General features: G+C 38.1%; 1 protein-coding gene and 1 pseudogene across 5 annotated transcripts in view; one reads left to right on the top strand and one right to left on the bottom strand.

Moving 5' to 3' along the window:
* Nucleotides 1-25,532, top strand: part of OCA2 (OCA2 melanosomal transmembrane protein) — a 389,085-nt gene that overhangs the window by 329,136 nt on the left and 34,417 nt on the right. The window lies entirely within an intron of this gene.
* On the bottom strand, nucleotides 8,365-10,163 carry LOC129510548 (X-ray repair cross-complementing protein 6-like; annotated as a pseudogene).

Below are 25,532 nucleotides of genomic sequence, written 5' to 3'. Positions count from 1 at the left end.
ACTCATGGTGGGAGTATTAACACCACTTATTTTTATCAGTACTCTTAGTGTATAAGGAGAATATTTTCTCTCTTGAAAAGCTTGGTGTATAAATCCTTACGCACTAAAAATCATGCTTTGTCATTTTAGAGTGCAGTACTAACTTCTAATCTAATTTCTAGTATTAAAAACATCTACCATTTGCTGAGTGGCTGCTTTGCTCCAGGCTCTGTATCAGGCACTGACCTGCATTATCTCATTTTTTACCTGTTACAACGGAAACCTGGATCCCTTCATTTAGATATTAAAGGTCCCTTCCTGGGGTGGAAGGGGAAGTGGGCGGGGGGTGGGGGTGACTGGGTGACATGCACTGAGGGGGGTACTTGATGGGATGAGCACTGGATGCTATTCTATATGTTGGCAAATTAAACACCAATAAAAAATAAATTTATATATATAAAAAATAAAGGTCCCTTCCATCCATTTGCTTGCTATAAAATTCCTTTTAGTTCTCTATTTCTTTCAGACTTAACCGTCAGTCTGTATGTTAAAATGCAACAAAGCTAAAGGTCCAGAAATGGTGGTGGCCTTGTGACTCTTGCTGCACCTCCTTTGATGTTGCAGTCACACCATGCTGTGTTCCTCCACTGTCCCGTGGAGGAGACCTTATGGAAAACAGCTTAGAAATGAATGGCAAGGCAGGAGATGCAGCTTCAAGCAGTGAGGGTCAAGGGGAATCTGACCTTGGGAGACTTTCACATTTGTTGAAGTTGGCATGGACCCCACCATTTCCAAGACAGGGTAGATGAAGCTACTAAGTCAATACTTCAAACAATTGCCCATGTTTTGTTTATGTTTCTGGTATTTAAACATGGCAGCAATAGCCCCATTCTTGAATCAGCATGGAGATGAGGAAAATGTGTGGAATTCTAAATTGTTTTCTTAACCTACAAAAGGATAGGTGCTGTCAGTACTACTAGAGCATGAAGAATGGTATGGCTGCTCAGCAAAGGAGATTGGTTTTGTGATTCCCTCTCAACACCAAATGGGTACTTGAGGCTGGGCAGGGTGTAACTACAGTACTTTCTGTGGATTCTGTGTAAATAAGTGGTTGTTAGGCTGTTCTATGTGTTTCAGATGTCCCAGCACAGCATGCCCAGGGCATCCCAAGGGTGGGCCAACCCTGGCCAGCAGAGACTGCTTTGTGAGCAAGGGTGGTTTCCTGGAAGCTGATGGAGGTTTAACCAGTACTTGCTGATACATACAGGGATGGGAAGTTGTCCTTTTACCTCCACTTTCATTAATACTGAATGAAAAAGGGAGCTCTCCTGTTATATTGGTGTACACAAGCATCAAGTCTAAGGTGCCAGCGTGTGTTCTGGGTAGAGCTATCTAGTTGTCAGGATGCTGAGGCGAATCTGCTCTCTTAACCAGCTACACTGCAAAGCAGATGGTTTCCCATAGGAAGAATATAGTTTGGAGATCATGTTATCCAATATAAAACAAGTCATAGTTCATATGTCATAGGTTGAAGATAACAAAAGTGTAAGCTTCTATAGGAATTTAAGGTAGTAAAAGGGGAAAAAAAGGCAGAATGCATGTGCCCCAGAGAGTCAGCTGGTGTGGACCTCCCCACAGCACCCTCTGGTTTGGTAATTGCCCAGGACCTGTCCTGAGGCAGGCTGTCATCATAGCAGTGGCCTCTGCTCAAACACAATGCCCGTGGTCCACACTGCGACTCAGGATGGCGGCTGGCCATGCCTCTAAAAGGTGACCAGCCACCTGGTGTCTTTCTGGTTTTCAGAGGGTTCCCAGTGCAGAGCTTCTGTGTCCAGGGGGGCATGAGTTCTCTGAGCTTTCCGCACGTGTGGCTTTTGTTCCTCCTCCTGCAAGCAGGCTTTTTGAAGGTCTGACCTTCTAAGCAAAGATCTTCCTTCCTTGGGGAGGAACTTCTCTAGAAAATTAGCAGAGTCCTGGCCCCCAGAACCCCCTTATTTTATTGATGAATCCCCCAGGTCCACCTGATATACTTGTCTGACTAACCTCCAGTTTTCATGGCCACTTCTGAGTTCTTTTTCCAGGAACTCTCCAGCCCCACAAAATCAATGAAAGAAAATGGGCATGGAAGGCATGTGGGAGGCCCAGACTGAGGGTACTTCCCCAGCTCACTCACCCATGGCCTTTTCAGCTCTACTAGAAAGCCCGGTTCCATGATAAGTAGTAAGCACTCACTGCCCCTTTCACCTGCCCCTTTAGTATTTAGAAGGACAACAGATGTATATTATTCAATGTTGTATATATTTCTGGGAGTTTAAGCCGAGGCTTTCTGTTGCTTTTTCTGGGTGCATATAGTGTAATCATATAGTCCATTGAGCTCAGAGGCACAGCCCTGCTGGGAGCTGTGGCCCTGACTAGGCTTTTCCTTGACATTGTTTTCAATAATGACATTGACTGAATCATTAGATAATGATATGAACTCATAAAAACACATCTGGCACATAGTAGGCATTATGCGAGAAATGTGTAATTCTTAGAGCTGGAACACTGAGAATCAAAGGTCAGATAATACACACAAACAAGAGGCTTATCTCATGCTTGTTTTGCTTCCTGCTACCCTCCTCAAGGCACTCATAGACAGCCCTAAGAGAAACAGTGCATGGAAAGGGAGTATAATCACACCTCAATGATGGGGCCTCATCCTTGCCAGGTCCCTCTCTCTCTACATTCAGTGTATTCCGCAGCCCCACCATGTATGGTGTGGGGTGCCAGAAGGGCTTACTCACCAAGTGTGTGGCAGTGATGAAATGTGGCAGTGTGTCTTCTTTCTTGAGTGCTGCAGAGGGTCTCAGAGCCTATGGGTGGGTACATCCACTCATGCAGCCCACGAGAGCCCTTTCAACAATAATGCCACAGTCCATAAGAAAGGATACACAAAGGATGAGGCTCTCTTAGAATGAGCCAGAACTTCTGCTATGTAGGGTTGCCTCTCAGGCAGACCCGTCCATCCTGTAAAATGATGTAGTAATGTACAGATTCAGTTATTCCTGTTCTTACCACCTTTGATTACAGGATGCTGTGCTTCAGTGAAACTTGTCTGTTCTGGAGCATATCAGGGTCTTCCTTTCCTGGAGGTGGAACAGTCACTGCTGAGTTGAAGGTGTATCTGTGTAGTGAAACCATCTTGTCCACTATGGAGGAACTCTACTGGTGTCAGAATCACAGGAACAGGAAGATCTGAGGGAATGTTTTGCTGAAAAGTGAGGTGGGAACATGGGGAGGACTTTTTCACAGTGTAGGCACAGAGTTCTGCCTCCACACCAAATCTGCTAACTTGACTGTGTTCCTGGCTTTCCATCTTTTTATGTAGTTCTTCTTTCCCAGGACACAGAGGACTGACAGGTTACAGTAAACCATGAAAGCTCTTTGAATGAATGAACAAATGAGTTAATGAGCACATGAGCATGAAGGACTGAATGATACAGTATCTGAGGTGATTTCCTGCTCTCAAATTCTATGATTCTATGCATGGAAGAATTAAAGCAAGGACTCATAACAAATCTTCATAGCTAAATAAAAATCTCATAAAAGTTATTTCAGTAAAAAAGCAGCAATTGAATTGGGATTTTATTTTTAAAACCAAATCTTGACCATCTTGACAGGAGAAAATCTCCAGCTAAGATTCATCTGCAATTATTTTTTTTTAAATGATGGAAAACTGTTTTCACATTATTATTATTTTTTTTTTTTTTGGCTAGGTCAGTTCATCGTTCTTACTAGTTGGGCATTGTAAACATCCCTGGTATAGATAACATTGTCGTTGTCAGATTTTAGCAGTAGTTTACTGAACACTCATAAGATATCAAGATATCACATAGATAATTTGCTATTAGCTTTATACTTTCAAAACCTGGCTGAGTTACACACAGTCTTAAATTTTTGGTCCCATTGCAAGAATGGTTCCACATTACAGGATGCCAGCTTTGAGTATCAGAGCCCACTGATCTGTGCTATATTAGTCAGTCCATTAGTTCTATCATGGTTCTGCTTCACTCGAAGCTGGTTAGATAAGAGATAAAGCAGCATTGTCAGTGATTATAAGAATGAGATTTACAGTTTTGTAAATAGTCCTGGGGAGCTGTCAGACCTGCAGATACCAGGACTGCCAAATGCCTTGGAAGCTCCTCCTCTGAGAGCTATGCTGGACACCAGTGCACTCAGCCAAAGAGCCACCTGGGACTTCAGTGTGAACATAGGCCAGCACAGGGCACCTCTCTTCTGCTCTGCCATCCTCTCCAGCCTTTAGTCTGCAGAGCAGACTCTACTCCTCTTCTGAATTTAGAGGAACCCAGCCAAGTTTTATTGGGCCACTGGAGATTCAGAAATAAATTAGTTTCTTTTCCTTGGTGTACAGGGACTTGCACTATATATTTGTTCAAACTATCAATGAGTTTGGACAAATATATATAGTCATGTAACTACCATCTTAGTTGAGACAGTATTTCTCCCCAAGGTTCCCTGGCACCCCTTTATTTTCTTTCTTTTTTTTAATAAATTTATTTGTTATTGGTGTTCAATTTGCCAACATATATAATAACACCCAGTGCTCATCCCGTCAAGTGCCCACCTCAGTGCCTGTCACCCACTCACCCTCACCCCGCCCACCTCCCCTTCCACCACCCCTAGTTCGTTTCTCAGAGTTAGGAGTCTCTCATGTTCTGTCTCCCTTTGTGATATTTTCCACTCATTTTTTCTCCGTTCCCCTTTATTCCCTTTCACTATTTTTTATATTCCCCAAATGAATGAGACCATATAATGTTTGTCCTTCTCTGATTGACTTACTTCACTCAGCATAATACCCTCCAGTTCCATCCACATCGAAGCAAATGGTAGGTATTTGTCGTTTCTAATGGGGGACAATGGAATATTACCCCTTTATTTTCAATTCCTTCTCCCCTCTACTGGTAAGAACTCATCTGATTTCTGTCCCCATAGTGTTTCATTGTGTTTTGAGTTTTTGTTTTTCTTTGTTTCAGCTTAGAAGTATAAACATTTTTTAAATATTTATTTTAGAGTTGTTTTAGGTTCACAGCAAAATTGAGAGGAATGTCTTCACTCAAGCACAGCTTCCCCCATTAAAACCCTTCACCAGAGCAGTGCATTTGTTATATTGATGAACCTGCATTGATACATCATTATCACCCAAAGTCCATAGTCTACCTTAAGGGCCACTCTTGTTATTGTACATTGTATGAGTTTAGACAAATTTATGTGTCATATGTCCATCATTATATTATAGTATTAGACAGAGTATTTTTCACTGCCCTAAAAATCTCTATCATTGCCTCACCCCAATCCCTGGCAACCACTGGTCTTTTTACTGTGCATGGTGTTCCTTTTCCCAGAATGTACTATAGTAGGAATCACACAGCATGTAGCTTTTTCAGTTTGGCTTCTTTCATTTGTAATAAGCATTTAAGTTTCTTCCATGTCTTTTCATGGCTTGATAGCTCATTTCTTTTTAACACTGAATAATATTACATTGTCTGGATGTACCACAGCTTGTTTATCCATTCACCTACTGAGAGACATCTTCCAGGTTTTGACAAGTATGAATAAAGCTGCTGTAAACATCCATGTGCACATTTTTGTGTGGATGTAAGTTTTCAGTTCCTTTGGGTAAATAACCAAGGAGGGCAATGGCTAGATTTTATGGTAACAGTATGTCTGGCTTTGTAAGAAGTTGCTAAACTATCTTTCAAAGTAGCTGCACTGTTTTGCATTTCCACCAACAGTGAATGAGAGTTTCTGTTGTTCCACACCCTCACCAGCGTTTGGTGTTGTCATGTGTCATGTGTTGTCATGTGTTGGATTTTAGTCTAACAGGTATGTAGTGGTATGTCATATTTGCTTTAATTTGCATTTCCCTAATGACATCTGATGTGGAGCATAGTTTTATATGCTTATTTGCCATCTGCATATCTTCTTTGGTGAGGTGTTGCGCCTCACAAATTTACTTTTTTCAGAATCTTAAAGAAATGGAATCTAGATCCTTCACTTCACATAATGCTTTTGAGATTCAACCATGTTCTTGCACTTATCAGTAGTTAAGTGTCTTTTAACTACTGAGTAGTAGTCCATTACATAGATGTACAGTTAGCTCAGAGGTGTTTGTGTGCATGTATGTTTTCATTTCTCTTGGAAAAATACTTAGCAATAGAATTGCATGGCCATGTGGTTTGCATACATTTAACTTTTTGGAATTGCTATATAATTTTGAAATCTGCCATTAATATATGAGGGTTCTAAATAGATTTGATTTTTAGCCATTCTGACATATGTGTAGTGGTAGGTGATTTGAATTTACATTTCACTAATGATTAATGATGTTGAACATGTTTTTTATCTGTTTATGTCCTTTGGTGAAGTTCTATTAAGATACTTTTAAAAATTGGATTATTTTCCTATTGTTAAGTTTTGAGAGGTTTTTATATTCTTAAGATTCAAGTTCTTTTTCACACATGTGACATGCTAAATTTTCTTATCTTTTCATTTTCATAGTAGCATCTTTCCCAGACAAAAGTTTTAAATTCTGATAAAGTCCAATTTATGAATTTATTTTTTGTGGGTCATGCTTTTTGTGTTATATCTTAAAATTCTCTGCTTAGCACAAGGTCACAGATTTTTTTCTCTTAGATGTCCTTCAATAAGTTTTACATTTTATCTCTGGGCCTATGATCCATTTTGAGTTTGTTTTTGTGTATGGTATGAGGAATGAGTAAATATTCATTTTTGTGACATATACAGCATTTTATTGAAAACACAATAATTTTTACACTAAGTCACTTTGGCACTTTTGTTAAAAATAAAACAAAAAAGACTATCCATACATTTAATATGTGATCCAAGAAATATGACAGCCAGAGTAGGTTTTGATAAGCTTCTATGTATATTTTAAGGAGCCACCATACTATTTTACATAACAACTGCACTGTTCATTTTACATTCCCACCTACAGTGCATAAAGGTTCCAATTTCTTTACATCCTTGCCAGCACTTGCTATTTTCTTGTTGCTAATTTATTTATTTTTGATTGTGATCATCTTTATACATGTGAGGTGATTATCTCGTGATTTTGATTTACATTTCAATGATTATTGATGATGTTGAGCATCATTTTATATGCTTGTTTGGCCATTCGTATATTTTCTTTGGAAAAATGTCTAAGTTTTTAGTGTATTCTTAAATATGGGTGTTTGTCTTTTTGTTGTTAGTTTGTATAGTTATTTATATTCTGTATATTCATCCTTGATCAGATATATGGTTAGAAGATATTTTCTGTTCTGTAGTTTGTCCATTTTTGCTTTTGTTACCTGTGCTTTTGATGTCATTCACAATAAACGATTACAAAACCTAACATCATAAAGCTTTTTCCCTGCTTTTTTTTTTTCTAGGAGTTATATAGTTTTAGGTCTTACATATAAGTCTTTAATTTGATATAACTTTTGTATATGGTGTGAAGGGTCCAAATTCGTTCCTTTGCAATTGGATGTCTAGTTTTCTAAGCACCATTTGTTGAAGAGACTATCCTTTCCCCATTATGTAGCCTTTGGACCATTTCCAAAGATCATTTGATCAGAGGCTTATTTTTGGGCTCTTTATTCTTTAGTCTATTCATTGGTCTATATGTCTGTCTTTATGCCAATGCCAACATTGTTTTGATTAATTACTGTGGCTTTGTAATATGTCTTAAAATCAAGATGTGTTAGTCCTTTTTCTTTTCTTTCTCAAAATTATTTTGGCTCTGAGATTCCATATGAATTTCAGGGTATTTTTTCCTATTTTTAAAAAAATGCCATTAGGCTTTTGATAGAGATGCATTGAATTTGTAGACAACTTTTGGTAGTCTGGACATTTTCACAACATTAATTGTAGCCCAGGAACACCAGATTTCTTTCCACTTATTTGTATCTTCTTTATTTCCACATTATTTTGTAGTTTTCTGTGTACAAATCTTTCACCTTCTTGGACAAGTATATTTCTGAGTATTTTATTATCTTCTGATGCTATTGTAAGTGAAATTGGGGAATTGATTTCATAATTTCCTTTCCTGATTGCTCATTATTAGTGTATAGAAATGCAAGTGATTTTTTTTTAATATAGTACCAAGTTAGGGATCTTTATTCAGACAGTAAAGCACAGCAAAGTGGGAGGGCTATGCTGTCTCCATGGCAACAGAAAGTCTCCACTAAATGTAAGGCCCATAAATATAAGGCCCTTGGCTTTTATCAGGCAGACTCTTTCTGGTTCAGGAGAAACGTATTTTAACTTGATGAGAACAAAACTAGGCAGCCTGGCTATAGTGCAGAAGGGTGGCTGGCTGTTTGGTCAGTTCTTCTGGAAGTGCTTAGTGAGTATGTCCAGCAGCTCCTGCTTCTTCAACCCGCCTTTCTGCCCATACACCCTGCAGGCTTCCTTCAGCATGGGCACAGTGAGCTAACCCAGCGTGTCCTTGTTGACATGGGCCCTCAGCTCCTCTTCAGATAACTCCATCTTGGGCCTTTTGCTTCCAAGACCTTCATCATCTTGTTTCTGCTTGGGAGCTTTTCCTTCAGGACTGTAATCTGGTGGGTAGACAAGCTCCTTAAACTCATTCACCAGGGAGCCCAGTCTTTTATCTATTGCTTCAATCTTAGGCAGTGTCAGATCCTCCACCTGCTCGGGGTCCGTCAAATCCAAAGCCAACACCTCCAGGTTCCTGAAGTGTTGCTGCAGCACTGGGTTCTCAAAGCTGTCACTTCTGTAATTGAATCAGAGCTTCTGAACAATAGCCTTCATCTTGTCTATCTGCTCTGGGTTCGCCATGACTTTTTCAGTAAAGGGCACCTTGCGTTTATCGTCAGCATAGGGTAAGAAGACAAGCTGAAAGCCTGGGGGTGTCATATGAATTTTCTGGTCATCCAGCTCCTCTTCTTATGGCAACAAGGCCACAAAATAAGGAGGGATGTTCCGACGGGGTGTGGGGGGGATGTACCTGCACACTGCCATGACCTTCTCCAGACACTTGGTGAGCGGAGCAATAAACAGGGTTGAGCTCCCATTCACCAAGGACTCTTCAGGGTACACGAACAGGGAGGGCCTCAGGTAATGGTGCTTCTTCAGTATTATTAAGGGCTTGAAACTGTTGAGAATCAAACCTGGTTCATCAAAGCGTTTCAGCTCTTCTGTTTCCTCTTTCTCTAGTACAATCTGATGATTCCCATAGTTCTGAGACCTCTTGGTGTCGCTAGGCAGAAGCAAACTGCCCGTATTTACATTAAATGTCCGGGTTTTGGATTTCACTGGTTCATTGGTCTCCTGGTAAAGCCTCACTGGAGGAGGTCTGACAGCCTTCTGGACCATATTATAAATGCCGACAGTGAGTGCAGTATCTTTGCTGAGCTTAAGCTTCAACCTGCTGAGAACATGCTTCTGGGTCTCCTTGGCATGAACCTTCCTCAACAGGTCTTCTAGCTTGCTCAGTTCGTCAAAGTGAACCCCTAGGTCCTCATCCTCTGCTATGCTGATGATATCTCGGTAGAATAAGGATATGTCAAAGCCCCCACATTTCTTCAAGTGCATTAAATCCAAGAAGATACCTGTGTCATGGAGATCCCCAGCTTTGATCCTTGCCCTGCTAGCTTTGGCACTGTCATTGCCATGGGGGTCATCTTCATTGGTGAACATCATGATCCTCTTATGGCTCATCTTGACCTGGACATCGCTAAAGAGGTTGGCACAGACACAGCACTTCACTTAGTGAGTAGTCAGATCCATAGCCAATTAGGTCTTGGAAATGTTCCCCCCACCCCCCTTAAACTGGTCAAGCTCAAGCACTCGTTTAGCACCTGGATTATCCATCTCCTGTAAGACGTAAATATTTTTGAAATTCATTTGAATTTCTATCCTTCTCAGTACCATGGAACACCACTGCCAAGAGATCTTGATTACTGCTTATGATCTTACTGGTATACACACTCTGGGTACACTGGATGCTTATGTCAAAAAAGGAGTCAATTCAACTTCACCCTGAGATTCAAACATGGCCCTAGAACCATCAACCAAAAAACAAAAAATCAAACTATCTCTTCCTGAATATGTATATTCTCCACTGGCTTCAAGGTCCTCTTCTTGCTCTTCTTCTTCATTGCCCCATTTTTTTTTTCGTTTTTTTAATAAGACTCCCAGCCTGACATATTGTTTATTGCTCACTGAGGCACAAGGAAGAGATCAATTTCTGCAAGCGACTTTTGCATGTGGATTTTGTATCCTGCAACTTTCCTGAATTCATTTATTAATTCTAACAGGTGTGTGTGTGTGTGTGTGTGTGTGTGTGTGAGTGTAGACTTGTAGACTTTAGAGTTCTTTATGTATACGATTATGTCATCATGATAATCATGACATCATCCTGAACAGAGATAATTTTACTTCTTGCTTTCCAACTTAGATGCCTTTTATTCCTTTTCTTGCATAATTACTTTGCCTAGGAGGACTTCTAGTACTATGTTGAATACAAGTGCTTAAAGAAAGGATCTTTGTTTGATTCCTGATCTTAAAGGGAAAGTCTTTAGTTTTTCAGCATTGATTATGATGTTAACTGTGGACTTCTTATATATGGCCATTATTATGCTGAGGTAATTTTCTTCTATTCTTAATCAGTTGAAAATCTTTATCATGAAAGAGTATTGAATTTTGTCAAATGCTTTTTCTGCATCAGCTGAGATGATAGTTTTTTTTCCCCTTTACTCTGTTAATGTAGTATATTACATTGATTATAATGTAATTTTTGTGTACTAAACAATCCTCACATTCCAGGAATAAATCCCATAAGTTTTGGTATATTGCATTTTCATTTTCATTGTTTCAACACATTTTCTTTTTTGTGTGTGTAGCCAGCCACATTTTTAAAAATTGTAGTATAATTAATATACAGTGTTATGTTAGCTTCAGATGTACAACATACTGATTCAGCAATTCTATACATTTCTCTGCTCATCAAGATAAGTATACTCTTGATCCTTTTAGCTATTTTACCCTTCCTCCCACCCATATTCCCTCTGGCAACTATCTGTTCTCTCTATTTAAGAGTCTGTTTATTCTTTTATCTCTTTTTTCTTTGTATGTTTTGTTTCTTAAATTCCACATGAGTAAAATCATACATTTGTCTTTCTCTGACTGACTTACTTCACTTAATGTTATATACATTCCAGTTCCATCCATGTTGTTGCAAATGGCAAGATTTCATTCTTTATTATGGCTGAATAATATTCCATTGTATATATGTACCAACTCTTCTTTATCCATTTATCTATGGATAGCCATATCTTGGCTATTATAATTTTTTTTAATTTTTATTTATTTATGATAGAGAGAGAGAGAGAGAGAGAGAGAGAGGCAGAGACACAGGTAGAGGGAGAAGCAGGCTCCATGCACCAGGAGCCCGACGTGGGACTCAATCACGGGTCTCCAGGATCGCGCCCTGGGCCAAAGGCAGGCGCCAAACCACTGCACCACCCAGGGATCCCCCCTTGGCTATTATAAATAATGTAGCAATAAACATAGGGATGCATATGTCTTTTTGAATTAGTGTTTTCATTTTTGGGGGGTGAACACCCAGTAGTGGAATTACTGGATCATATGGTATTTCTATTTTTAATTATTTGAGGAGCCTCCATACTATTTTCTACAGTGACTACACCAATTTGCATTCCAACCAACAGTGAACAAGGGTTAATTTTTCACCACATATTAGCAAACACTTATTTCTTCTGTTTTTTTATTTTAGCCATTCTGACAAGTGTAAGGTATATATCATTGTAGTTTTAATTTGCATTTCTCTAATCATTTGTGATGTTGAGCATCTTTTCATATGTCTGTTGGCTATCTGAATGTTTTCTTTGGAATAATGTCTATTCAGGTCCTCTGCCCATTTTTTAGCAAATGATGCTGGGAAAACTGGATAGTAACATGCAACACTGGGCCACTTTCTCATGCCACACGCAAAAATAAACCCTAAGTGAATTAAAGATGTAATATGAGATCTGAAATTATAAAACTTCTAGAAGAAAACATAGGCAGTAATTTCTTTGACATTAAGTATAGATATATTTTTCTAGATATGTCTCCTCAGGCAAGGGAAACAAATGCAAAATTATTCTATTGGGGGCACCTGGATGACTCAGTGATTAAGCGTCTGCCTTTGGCTCAGGTCCTGATCTCGGGGTCGTGGGATAGAGTCCTGCATCATGCTCCCTTCAGGGAACCTGCTTCTCACTCTGCCTGTTTCTGCCTCTCCTTGTATGTCTCGAATGAATGAATGAATGAATGAATGAATGAATGAATAAAATCTTTTTAAAAAATTACTCTATTTTAACTACATCAAAATCAAGCTGAGTGGGAGAAGATACTTGCAAATATATTTGCTGAGGGGTGAATATAGAGAATATATAAAGAACTTACATAATTCAACACCAAAAAATAAATTAAAAAGTTTCAGTGCATTTTCTAATTTTCCCTGTTATTTCTTTTTTGACCTGTTGGTTGTTCAAGAATATGTTGTTAATTTTCATATGCTTATGTATTTCTATGCTACTGATATTTCATTTCATTCTATTGTAGTCAGAAAAAATCTTTGATATTATCCAATGTCTTCTTAAATTTTTAAGACTTGTCACCTAACATGTGATTGATCTCTCCTGGAGAATGTTCCATGTCACTTGAGAATGATGTCTATTCTCCTTTTATTGGGCATATATCTATTAGGTACATTTGGTCAGTACTGTTAAGTCCTCTCTTTCCTTATTGCTCTTCTGTGTGGTTGATCTATTACTGAAAATGAGATATTGAAATATCCTATCATTATGAAATTACTTTTATTTCTCCCTTTAATTTTGTCAATGTTTACTTCATATATTAGGGTGCTCTGTTGTTAAGTGCATATATAATTGTTACATTTTCTTGGCTAATTGATCTTATAGCATTTTACAGTGTTCTTATTTGTTTTGACAGTTTTTCAGCCTAAAATATTTTTAAAATTGAAGTGAAATAAAAGTTAACCATTTTAAAGTATACAATTGAGCAGCTTTAAGTACATTCATGATATTGTTCAAGCATTAACTCTAATTCCAAAATATTTTCGTCATCCCAAAATAAAACTTCATTCTCCTCAAGCATCTGTTCCCCATTTCCCTATTCTCCAAGCCTCTGGCAATCACTAATTTACATTGTCTCTATAGATTCAGGATTTAGGATTCTAGACATTTCCTATGAACAGAATCATACAACATGTGACCTCTTATGTCTGACTTCTTTCACTTAGTGTAATGTTTTTGAGGTGCATCCACATTATATCATATATCAGTACCTAACTTCTTTTTTATGACAGATATTCCACTGTATGTATCTACACAGTTTGTTTATTCATTCATCTATGGATGCTTGTTTCTACAATTTTACTATTGTGAATAATGCTGCTGTAAATATTAGTGTACAAGTATCTGTTCAAGTCTGTGCTTTCAGTTCTTTTGGGTATATGCTCAGAAGTAGAATTACTGGATCATTTGGTAATTCTATATTTAGTTTTTGAAGATCTGCCATTGTTATCTATAGTGGCTGTACAATATTACGTTCTCCCTAGTAGCATATAAGGGTCTCAATTTCTCTATATCCTAATACTACATCTTTTTTTTTACATCTTTTTTTTAAATATAAGAGATTATACATAATGAGTGTGAAGTGGTATCTCGTTGTTTTGATTTGCACTTCTCTAATAATGAGTCATGTTGAATATCTTTACATATGTTTATTGGCCATTTGTATGTATTCTGGGACCAAATGTTCATTCAAGTCCTTTGCCCGTATTGTATTAGAGGTGTTCATCTTTTCTTCGTTGAGCTGTAGGAATTTTTTATATATTTTGGTTATTAATCTCTTATGAGATATATGACTTACAAATATTTTTTCCAATCCACAGGTTGCCTTTCACTCTATTCATTGTGCCATTTGATGCACAGACATTTTAAATTTTGAAGAAGTCTTATTTGTTTATTTTTTTCTTTGTTGCCTATGCTTTCGGTGTCATATCTAAGAAACTATTGGCAAGTCCATTTACTCCCAATGTTTTGTTTTGTTTTTTTCTAATTGGCTTATATTTTTAGATCATATATTTAGGCCTTTATTCCACTTTTGGTTAATTTTTAGTATATGGTGTAAGGTATTCTTTTGCATGAGAATATCCAGTTTATTCAACATCATGTTGTTGAAAGATTTTTCTTTTCCCACTCAATGGTCTTCATGCCTTTGCTGAAATCATTTGACCATATATGTAAGGGTTTATTTCTGGGTTCTGTTTCTTTATATACTTTGTGATCTGAAAATTGAATATGTGAGAAGAGAGCCACCTCTCCCAGTGTTTGTTGACTGACTCCATGCCGGGATAAACCTTCACTAATCAGTCTGACTTGAAGGCTTACTGTCTTCTAAGGCCATTCTGGGCATGCATCACCCCCTGGTTCTGTGTGTATGCTTTTTAAAAATTCTCCCCAACAGAAGGCCACTTTTAAATGCTTCGACTCCCTTGGAGTCTCACCTTTGCTTTTTCTTGGGTCCTAAGCTGTTCAGTTGTATTCCTCTATCAGTAATCTCTTACCCTATGTGTCTGAGTCTGTAGTCCCTTGTAGCTTTTAGGGATTGAGTTGCTATTTCCTGCCATTTTCCCTAGCTTGAGACCTGAGCTGTGCCACTTTTAACAATTTGAATTTCAAGGTAGGTGTCATGGAGACCAATCCCTCAGGTAACTCCTAGACATGTTGCAAGTTTCATCCTCTCTACTCTCTCAGATTCATGGAAGGGATCTCCCAAAATATATGACACCAGGGAGGCTGTGGAGCAAGTGTGAGTAAAAACACCATAACATTATTTACTGTTTCAAATGTGGCTTTTCCTTGATTGGTTGTTTGCTTTGTTGCCGTAGATCTTTGGCTGACTTCCAAAACTCCTATAAAGTTATTTTGCTTAGGTTTTAGTTCTTTATTCAGTGTTTCTGTGGGAGAACAAGGGCCCATAGCTTCCTAGTGCACCATTTTGCTCTACTTCATTCTTTGTTTAATGGTAGAGTGACATTCTATTGTATAGATATACCAAATTTTTATTTATCTATTCATGCACTGATGGACATTTTTGTTGTTCCTGCCTTCTTGCTATTATGAATAGTGCTACTGTGATCATGTGTGAATATACATGGGATTTGTTTGAATACCTGTTTTTTGTGTATTAATTCTTTTGTGTACATTCCTAGTTGTGGAATTTCCGATCTCCCTTATTTTTGAAATATATTTTTTGCTTGCTATAAAATTTTACGTGAACATGTTTTTCTTTCCAGTACTCTAAAGATGCCTCCCATCACCTTTGTGTTTGCATAGTCTGGCAAGAATTCTGCCATAATTTTTGTTTTGTTTTGTTTTTCAATATATTATGTGGTTGTTTTGTCTGGCTACCTTAAAATATTTCTCTGTTTTTGGTTTTCAGCAGTTTGAATATGATACACGTAAGGTTTGATTTTGGTTGGTTTGTTTTTTAGCATTTATCCAGCACAGTGTTTTCCATGCTCTTTAGATTTATGGTTTGGTATTATTAGTTTGAGATTCTTGAATACTATTGTTTTCTGCCCCATTCTCTTCCCCTGCCCCTACTTCTAAGATTCTAGTTATATACATTAGATGACTTGGTATTGTCCTCTAATACTTGGATGCTGGTTATTATTTTCTTTTTTTCTCTTCATGTTTCAGTGTGGATAATTTTTATTTGTTCAGTCTTCAAATTCACTATTTTCTCAGATTTCTCAAGTCTGCTGGTGAGCCTGTCAAAGCATTTGCATTGGATTCTTTCTCATAATTTTTATCTCTCCTATCAAATTAACCATTGATATTGTATGTTCACATTTTCCATTAGACTCCTTATCATGTTAATCTCAGTTATCTAAAATTTCTAATCTGAAAATGTCATGCCTGAGTCTGGCTTCATTAATTGCATCATCTCTTGAGAATGTGTTGGTTTTAGTATAGCTTATTCATATGCTTCAAATTTTTTTGTTGAAAGGTGGATGATAGAAACTAAGGCAAATATTCATTTATGCTGGAAATGAATGCACCTTTTCTGCTGTTAGGCCTTTTGTGTAAGTATTTGATTTGATCTAGTCACTACTTGGCTTGGTGTATATCTTCTTGTTGCTTGATCACCTTCAGGCCCTATAATCCCCAATCCTCTAGTATTATCTTGTGTGTAAGGAGAATTTGATTTGTCAAAGTTTTTTTCAATGTCTTTTCCATCCTCATTTTTAGGTCTTTCCTGTAAACTGAGCTACAGAGAATCTCTCTCCATGGTCTTAATGTACAATACTATTATTTGTAACTCAACACTTATTCACCAGGTAGGAGTATGGTGGGGGTCTTCTTTGTTATTTGCATTAAGCTTTTATTCCTCAAGTAGACATTATGTCTCTGAGACTTAACTGTGTGGCCTTTTAGATTCCTTCCCCTCCCAAGCTGTGCTTCTCAGTCCATTCACTGTTCTTGCCTCACCTCCTGGGTTTATGGCTTTATGTCTGTTCCTTTCCTCTGGTTGAAATGAATTTTCCTTGGTGCCATAGGAGTAGGGTATTTGTTTCATTTTGCCCAGCAGTTGTAGGCTTTGGTCACTGAAGACATCATGGAGAAAGATCTGGGCCAGGTTTCATTCCTTCCAGCAGGAAGTGCTGATGTCTCTGCTAGGTCAGCACCACAAGGGGTGTTTTCTCAGGACTTGGCCCGTGTTCTTCTGTGAGCACCGGTTGAGGTCCATGGTGAAGAAGCTGCAAGTGAGTATAAAATCCTCTTCAGTCTGAAGTCCCCAATATTTCCATATCTTATTGTTATTTCACATTCTGCTTTTACCAATTTGTTGAAAGATGTTGACTGAGTTGTTTGTAGTAGTGGCTGGCCTGTGTCTGCAAGTGATCACACTCCATCTCTCCTTGCATGTGCATACCTTTCCTTAGGCTTCAGGTTGGTTAGCTGCTCCAACATCTCAGCTCTATGGAGGTTTGAGAAGTTTTGATTTCAGCTTGTCTGGATCTTTTTTGCTACAAGATTGGGAATGATGCTCTTTTTGCTTTCTTCTAACTGGAAGTCTTTTTTTTTTAAATTTTATTTATTTATTCATGAGAGATACAGAGAGAGAGAGAGAGAGAGAGAGAGAGAGAAGCAGAGACACAGGCAGAGGGAGAAGCAGGCTCCATGCAGGGAGCCCGATCTGGGACTCGATCCCAGGACTCCAGGATCATGCCCCAGGCTGAAGGCAGGTGCTAAATCACTGAGCCACCCAGGGTTTCCCCTAATTGGAAGTCTTGGCATGGAAATTTAACTTTCCAGGATCGGAGTCACTTTGGTATATTCATTAAATCAAAGTATACAGTATGGGGAAACACATTCCAAAAAATGACTAAATCCTCTCTTTATAACATTCCAGTAATTCATCTTCACATATATTTTCCAGAATGACTTTCACTTTTGGGTCCTGTTTTGATACTGTGCTTCTCACCTAGAATGCTCACCCATATCCTCCCAGAACACCAGTAAACACTCATTGTTTAAAGTCCAGTTTGAAAAACACCTTCTTAATAAAATATTCATAGCTCATCACAGCAGAGTTTATTTTCTAACTGGCTGCATTTAAGGCATGATTATTAATGCCTCATACTACCCAGAACACTGTGTACATTTTTCTATAATCCCATAGACCTAGCCTAGGCCCTAGCATAATAAAACTCTAAGTGATTTAATGAAAAAGGCTCAGTCAGAACCAGTTAAGAATAATTTTACACATTGCATTGTGTTATTGTAGTTGTTTATGGATCCGTCTTCTTTATAAATTTATGAGATACCGAAGGCAAAATTTGTCTTATTTACAGCCCCTTATGGGGATAGTAGGCTTTCAATGTATGCTATTAAATGGACAGATAAAAACCTTCAAAAATGGGTAGTCAGTGGCATTTTCAAGGGACATAATGAGAAAAGGGAATGAGGAAGGATGTTGAATTAGGTGCCATGAAGACTACCAGCGTCAACCATTTCCCAGTCCCAATTCTGCTAAGCATGACTCTTCAACACAGTGTCTGCAAATCAATTTGTGGGAGGTTTTCTTTGCATATTATGTGGAACAGCTGGCTACCAGTACAAAAAGAAAAGATGTGTAAAGAATTGATTATTTTTAGAAATGTCAACTTCTATGTGAGTTGATATTTTACTGTGGTTTTCAATTCTAACAACAAAATATAAAAGTTCTGGTATGTCCCTGATACCTGAATTTGTGATAGATTGTTTCTCAACTTGCATTAGAAAATAACCTTAGAGATGTTCTGTTGGATACTTTGCACACATATTTTCTTCTTTGACAGCTGTATTCTGTTACAGAAGCATATACTCAAGAAGATCATACTATCTTTTTTTTTCTTCCATTTCATCTCATTGAAATTGCCCCACTAGTCTCAGTTCCAGATACAGACTTTCCAACTATGGCCCTAACTCACTCTCCTCAAATGAGGAATGTAGACTCACTTGAGCACAGCCAACCTCAAGGGAGTGGTATTTTTGCCTGAAGTCTGTGGAAGGTGGCTCATCTCTGCAGACAAAGCATCATTTCCTAACTAGATATGAATTGTCAAGACTTAGATGCAAGGGTTAGATGGCCATAAAATAGGTTACTTGGAAAGCTGGGGGTAAGGGAATGGCAAATGTTGGAGTTGGGACCTGTTGGAAATAATTCAGCTTTAATTTAAATATAAATGTTCTTTTTTTTAAAGATTTATTTATTCATGAGAGACACAGCGAGAGAGAGAGAGAGAGAGACAGAGACAGAGAGACAGAGACAGACAGAGACACAGGTAGAGGGAGAAACAGATTCCCCGCAGGGAGCCCAATGTGGGACTCAATCCTGGATCCCAGGATCATGCACTGAGCCGAAGGCAGATAGATGCTCAACCACTGAGCCACCCCAGCTCAGTTTTGGACATTATATATATGAAAATTTTATGGAGTATCTTGATATTAAAAAGGATAGGAGAGAGATAGAAATACTGAGTAAGAGAAAGAATTGGGTACAATTCTCAATTCTTTGTCAAAATAGAATGTAAGTCACAATGGAGCAGAGACTTTTGTTTCCCCCCCTCCCGAAAATGTATCTCTAGTACATGGAATAGTGTTGAGCATATTACATAAGTGCTCAAAAACATGTATTAAAATAATCAACTATAGAAAATCCCTTTATTACTCAGGCTTTAGTTTCTTCATGTGTACAATGAAGTTTTAGACAAGATCACCTCCAAAGTTATTTTTTAACTTTGCAATTCTAGAAATTTATTATAATTTAACATCCAATAACTTATTTTTAAGGTTTTAAAAATTGTCTTATTCTCTGATATGATATACAAGAAAGGATGAAGCAGTTATTAAAGATGGTAAAGTACACAGAATAAATAGATTTGAAGATCATAGGGGATCCCTGGGTGGCGCAGCGGTTTGGCGCCTGCCTTTGGCCCAGGGCACGATCCTGGAGACCCGGGATCGAGTCCCACGTCGGGCTCCCGGTGCATGGAGCCTGCTTCTCCCTCTGCCTGTGTCTCTGCCTCTCTCTCTCTCTCTCTCACTGTGTGCCTATCATAAATAAATAAAAAAAATAAAAAAAAAGATTTGAAGATCATAGGCTAAATCTCCTCACATTTGAAGATATCAGGAAATCAATACGTAGTAATGGCAAAATGGAAGTAAAAAAGTATTGTAATCTTTGAGTGACAAATGGTAGTGAAGCCAACTCTCTAAAGTGGGTACTCTACATATGTGGTACAAGGACAGTCTGCTTTAAATATCTGAGGTAGGGGATCCCTGGGTGGCGCAGCAGTTTAGCACCTGCCTTTGGCCCAGGGCGCGATCCTGGAGACCCGGGATCGAATCCCACGTCGGGCTCCCGGTGCATGGAGCCTGCTTCTCCCTCTGCCTGTGTCTCTGCCTCTCTCTCTCTCTCTCTCTGTGACTATCATAAATAAATAAAAATTTAAAAAAAATAAATATCTGAGGTAGAAAAGAGAATATGAAGGGGGCTTGATATGTGCTGAGGGAAATATTTCCATATTGCTACAGGGAATAGAAATGGGACCTATGAGTACAAGGGGGATTTTTGACTCAATGAAGGGGAGGACTTTCAACAAACAGAGCTCACAATGGAATATTTTACAAGGCAGCTAACTCTTGACTTCTGTACATGTAAGTTTGAGATTTGAGCACTGATGAAATGATGGAGTTGTGTTTGATGGACACAATATGGTATTTCTTGAGTGAAATTTCTGAGAGGAGACACTTATCTTAAAATGGTATAGAGAAGGTACTTTGATATAATGTCAGAATAATTCTAAATTAGACCAGAGCTTAAGCCCTTTTCCTCATGCCTTTGTACAAAGACACATATATGAATCATGGCCTTTTGGTCTTTCTTTTTTTTTTTTTTTTTTTTTGTAACTAAAGTGGCTAAAAATAGGTTTTGGCTCTTGATATTTCTCTAATTCTTGGTCCTAGAACTTTATTTCTCCCGATTTCTCTTTAAAGGATATCCTGCAGAGCACTCCTTGCTTGAAATAACTCAAGAAAAAAGGATTTCCAGGCCAAATTGTTTTGGAAACAGTGAATAATACATCCAATCCTTGGAAAACCACAGTCCACATTGGGTTATTAGATTTCAAGGAGCTCTGTAGTTAATTACTTCAGTGACCTATGCTATTTTTTAGCCAGTGTTTATCAAAATGTATTTGGCCTTGGAATTTTATTTTGAATAACATCTGGAGACATGCAAATGAGCCCATGTTGGAAACAGGATAGTCAGGCATGGTACCTCTCTCTGGGAGTCTTATAGCTGCAGCACAGGGAGCTTTTACAGGTTGTATGTATAGTATATGCTATTCTGATGGGCAACTGCTATTCTTGCTCCCTTGCAGCAAGCCAGAGCCCACTATCCAAAACAGGATGCTTAGGTGGCCAATTGTGTTTGGAGATGAGGGGAAGAACAGTAGTAACCTCTGGGCACAGCCCACCATCCAAGACTGGCTTGGGCTTGAACACCAGGAAACAGGAAGTGGCTTGGCAGAAAGGATTGCAGAAGCCACAGTTCACCTTCCCCTACTTTTCAGGGAATGGAGAGTGTGGCCATTTTGATACAGTACTTCCTTGAATACAATTAGGGTGGACAGCGCAGTCAGAAACAATTTTAAATCCCTTTAAGATAAGGACTCTGCTGGGGTACTGGGGTGGCTCAATGGTTGAGCGTCTGCCTTCAGCTCAGGGCATGATCCCAGGGTCCTGGGATTGAGTCCCATATTACCTCCTGACAGGGAGCCTGCTTCTCCCTCTGCCTATGTCTCTGCATGTCTCTCATGAATAAATAAATAAAATTAAAAAAAAGATAAGGACTCTACTTTCAGCCTTAATACTGTCACTTTTGACACTTTAAATGTTGAAGGAAACCCCCAGAGCTTTAGTGTCTAACAGTTCTAGATGATTTCTGTCTCACTTTCTGTTGCTGCAAATGTATTTGAGCCTCAGTATTTTCTTCTGTAAGGTAGGGATGATGATATTTAATAATATCCAGGTTGTTGTAAAAATAATAAAAGAAACATAAAAAGCTTATAGAACAATGGGATATAATACTTAAATGAAATTTCTGCATGTTTTCTTTCCTTTCTCTTCCTGCAAGGAACCAATTTATAGCTTTCTATTAACACAGAAATTCCTGAATTCCCTTTCCCTGCACTCTGACCTCAGTCTCTGTGACTGGCTTTTCCTGGATAGGAACTGGCTCTCCCTTCAGAGTTGCTCTAGCTTTCCTCTTCCCTAGTATTTGTTTGCTGCTGTGTGGCAGGGTGTCTTGATGAGAACGCTGGGAAATTTCCAGCAGATTTTCTCCTCTAATGTCATACCATGACTTCTGATGTGGCATCTTTTTTTTTTTCTTATATGACACACAATTTTAAAAAAATATAAGCTGAACATTATAATTCTAAAAATAGATCCTCCAGACTCTCCTTTTGTGCAGGGTGCTATAGAAAAGATGCACATTGTGACTATTTTCCTTTTAAGATTTCATTTATTCGAGAGAGAAAGAGAGCCAGCACAAGCAGGGGGAAAAAAGCAGAGGGAAAGGGAGAAGCAGACTCCCCACTGAGCAGGGATCCCTAAGTAGGGATCCCGAAGCAGTGCTCTACCCCAGGACCTTCAGATCATGACCTGAGCTGAAGGCAAACAACTTAACCAACTGAGCCACCAAGGTGCCCTGTAGTGACTGATTTAATATCACATCAGCCCCAAACCTCTTAGGATGTCTTGTCAAAAACAAAGCCTCTCACATGAGTTTTTCCTACTTTTCCCCTGTTCTTTCTATGGTTACGTTCTTTTGGTATATACATGTTAATTCAGAACACAGAAAAATGTACTGCCCGGAAAGATCTCTACTGAATACAGAAAAGCCATTGTAAAACTAGAAAGAAAAGCCATTTGGATTTTAAAATGCCTAGTGGACTTAAGTGGTTTCAGATTCAGGAAAAGGTTGATGCTACAAGCTGACAGTAACTGATGACATTATGTATCCCCAGTGCCACTGTAAGCTTGGTATGCTTGAATTTGAAAAGAGAGAGTGAGAGAAAGAGAGAGAGAGAGAGAGAAAAGAAGAAGAAGATGAAAGAAGAAAGAAGAAGAAGAAAGAAAGAGAAAGAAAGAAAGAAAGAAAGAAAGAAAGAAAGAAAGAAGAAAGACAAAGAAAGAAAGAAAAGAAAAGAAAAAAGAAAAGAAAAAAAGAAAAGAAAAAAAGAAAAGAAAGAAAAGAAAAGAAAAGAAAAAAGAAAAGAAAGAAAAGAAAAAAAAGAAAAAGAAAGAAGGAAATCTGTGGGGCATCTGGGAAGCTCAGTTGGTTGTCTGACTCTTGATTTCAGCTCAGGTCGTGATCTGAGGGTTGTGAGATTGAGCCCTTTGTTGAGGTCCATGCTGGGCATAGAGCCAGCTTGGCATTCGCTCTCTTCCTCTTCCTCCACCCCTCCCCATCCCCACTCTCACATGCATTTCTCTCTTTAAAAAAATAATAATAGCAATAAATTAAGTCTGAATTCCTAAAACAAGGTCACCTTAATAGATTAATTGTGCTTAAAGATTTTCCTCACTGGATATTCTACATTGAAAAGCCACTTAAAAACATTATTTTATTGAAATACAATTGACATATAACATTTTATTAGTTTCAGATGTACAGCATAATGATATGATACATATAGGGTGAAATGGTCACAATAGTAAGTATACTTAACATCTGTCACCACACATAGTTACAAATTCTTGTGATGAGAACTTTTAAGATTCATTCTATTAGCAACATTCAAATATACAATAGAGTATTTTAACTATGGCAACCATACTTTACATCATATCTCATGACTCATATGTTTTATAACTGGAAGTTTGTATGTTTTGACCTCTTTAATTCATTTTGCCCACCGCCACTCTTAGCAAATACCAATCTGTTCTATGTATCTATGAGTTGGATTTTTTTTTTAAATTTTTATTTATTTATGATAGTCACAGAGAGAGAGAGAGAGAGAGGCAGAGACATACGCAGAGGGAGAAGCAGGCTCTATACACCGGGAGCCTGACGTGGGATTCGATCCCAGGTCTCCAGGATCGCGCCCTGGGCCAAAGGCAGGCGCTAAACCGCTGCGCCACCCAGGGATCCCGAGTTGGATTTTTTTGAGAGTCCACATGTGAGATTACAGTTTGATCATATGATAAAATATCACATTTGTCTTTTTCTGACCTATTTTACTTAGCATAATGTCCTCATGACCCATGTTGTCACAAATGGCAAGATAGTATTCTTTTTTAATTACTGAGTAATATTCCATTGTGAATGTATACACACACACACACATTTTCTTTATCCAATCATCTGTGGATGGACATGAGTTGTTTTTTCATATCTTGGCTATTGAAATAAAGCTGCAATGAACATGGAGGTGCATATATCTCCTCAAGTTAGTGTTTTCATTTCCTTTGGATAAACACCCAGGACTGAAATTTCTGGATTGAATGGTAATTCTATTTATATTTTGGGGGGGGACTTCCATACTGTTTTCCATAGTGATTGTACCATCTTACATTCCCATCAATGGTGTATAATAGTTTCTTTTTCTCCACATCCTTAATCTCTTATCTTTTTTATAATAGCCATTCTGATAGGTAGGAGGTTTGTAGTTTGATTTAAATTTCCCTAATAATTAATGATGATAACCACCTTTTATGTATATGTTGGCCATCTGTATATCTTATTTGGGAAAGTGTCTATTCACATCCTTTACCTTTATTAGTTTTTTTTTACTTTGAGTTGTATAAATTTTTAATAGTTTTTATATTAACCCCTTATCAGATATATTCTTTGCAAATATTTTTTTCCCATTTGGTAGGTTGCTTTTTCATTGTGTTGATGGTTTTCTTTGCTGTGCAGAAACTTCTTAGTTTGATATAGTTTCACTTGTTCTTTTTTGCTTTTGTTGTCAAGTCCACAAAGTCATCCCAAGGCTGCTGTCAAGGAGCTTATTGTCTGTTTTCCTCTAGAAGTTTTGTGGTTCTTATGTTCAAGCCTTTGATCCATTTTGTTTTGTTTGTTTTTTTTAAAGATTTATTTATTTATGATAGACAGAGAGAGAGAGAGAGAGAGGCAGAGACACAGGAGGAGGGAGAAGCAGGCTCCATGCCGGGAGCCCCACATGGGACTCGATCCCGGGACTCCAGGATCGCGCCCTGGGCCAAAGGCAGGCACTAAACCACTGAGCCACCCAGGGATTCCCACCTTTGATCCATTTTGAATTGATTTGTGCATGTTGTAATAAAATGGCCAAATTTCATTCTTTTGTGTGTGCTGTCCAGTTTTCCAATTGGACTTCAACTATTTGTTGAGAGACTGTCTTTTCCCCACTGTATATTCTTGTTTCATTGGTGGTAAACTAATTGGCAACATACACATGGGTTTATTTCTTGACTGTTTATGCTGTTCCATTGATCTATGTGTCTGTTTTTATGCCAATACTGTTTTGATTACTATCACTTTATAATATAATTTGATCAGGAAGTGTGATTACTACAGCTTTGTCCTTCTTTCTCAAGATTCCTTTTGCTTATTTGGGGTCTTTGTGGTTGCATACAAATTTTAGGATTGTTAACTCTATTTCTGTGAAAAATGACATTGGAATTTTGATAGAGATTGTATTGAATCTGTAGATTGCTTTGGGAGTATGGATATTTTAATAATATTAGCTCTTCTAAACCATGAGCACTAGCTATCCTTCCTCTTACTTGTGTCTTTTTAAATTTCTTTTATTACTGTCTTAGTTTTCAGTGTGCAGGTCTTTCATCTCCATGGTTAAATTTATTCCTAAGCATTTATTCCTTTTGATCTGAATG

This window comes from Nyctereutes procyonoides, unplaced genomic scaffold (assembly GCF_905146905.1).
Source record: "Nyctereutes procyonoides isolate TBG_1078 unplaced genomic scaffold, NYPRO_anot_genome, whole genome shotgun sequence".
NCBI classification, from domain to species: domain Eukaryota; kingdom Metazoa; phylum Chordata; class Mammalia; order Carnivora; family Canidae; genus Nyctereutes; species Nyctereutes procyonoides.
This window is presented reverse-complemented; position numbering and strand designations above follow the sequence as displayed.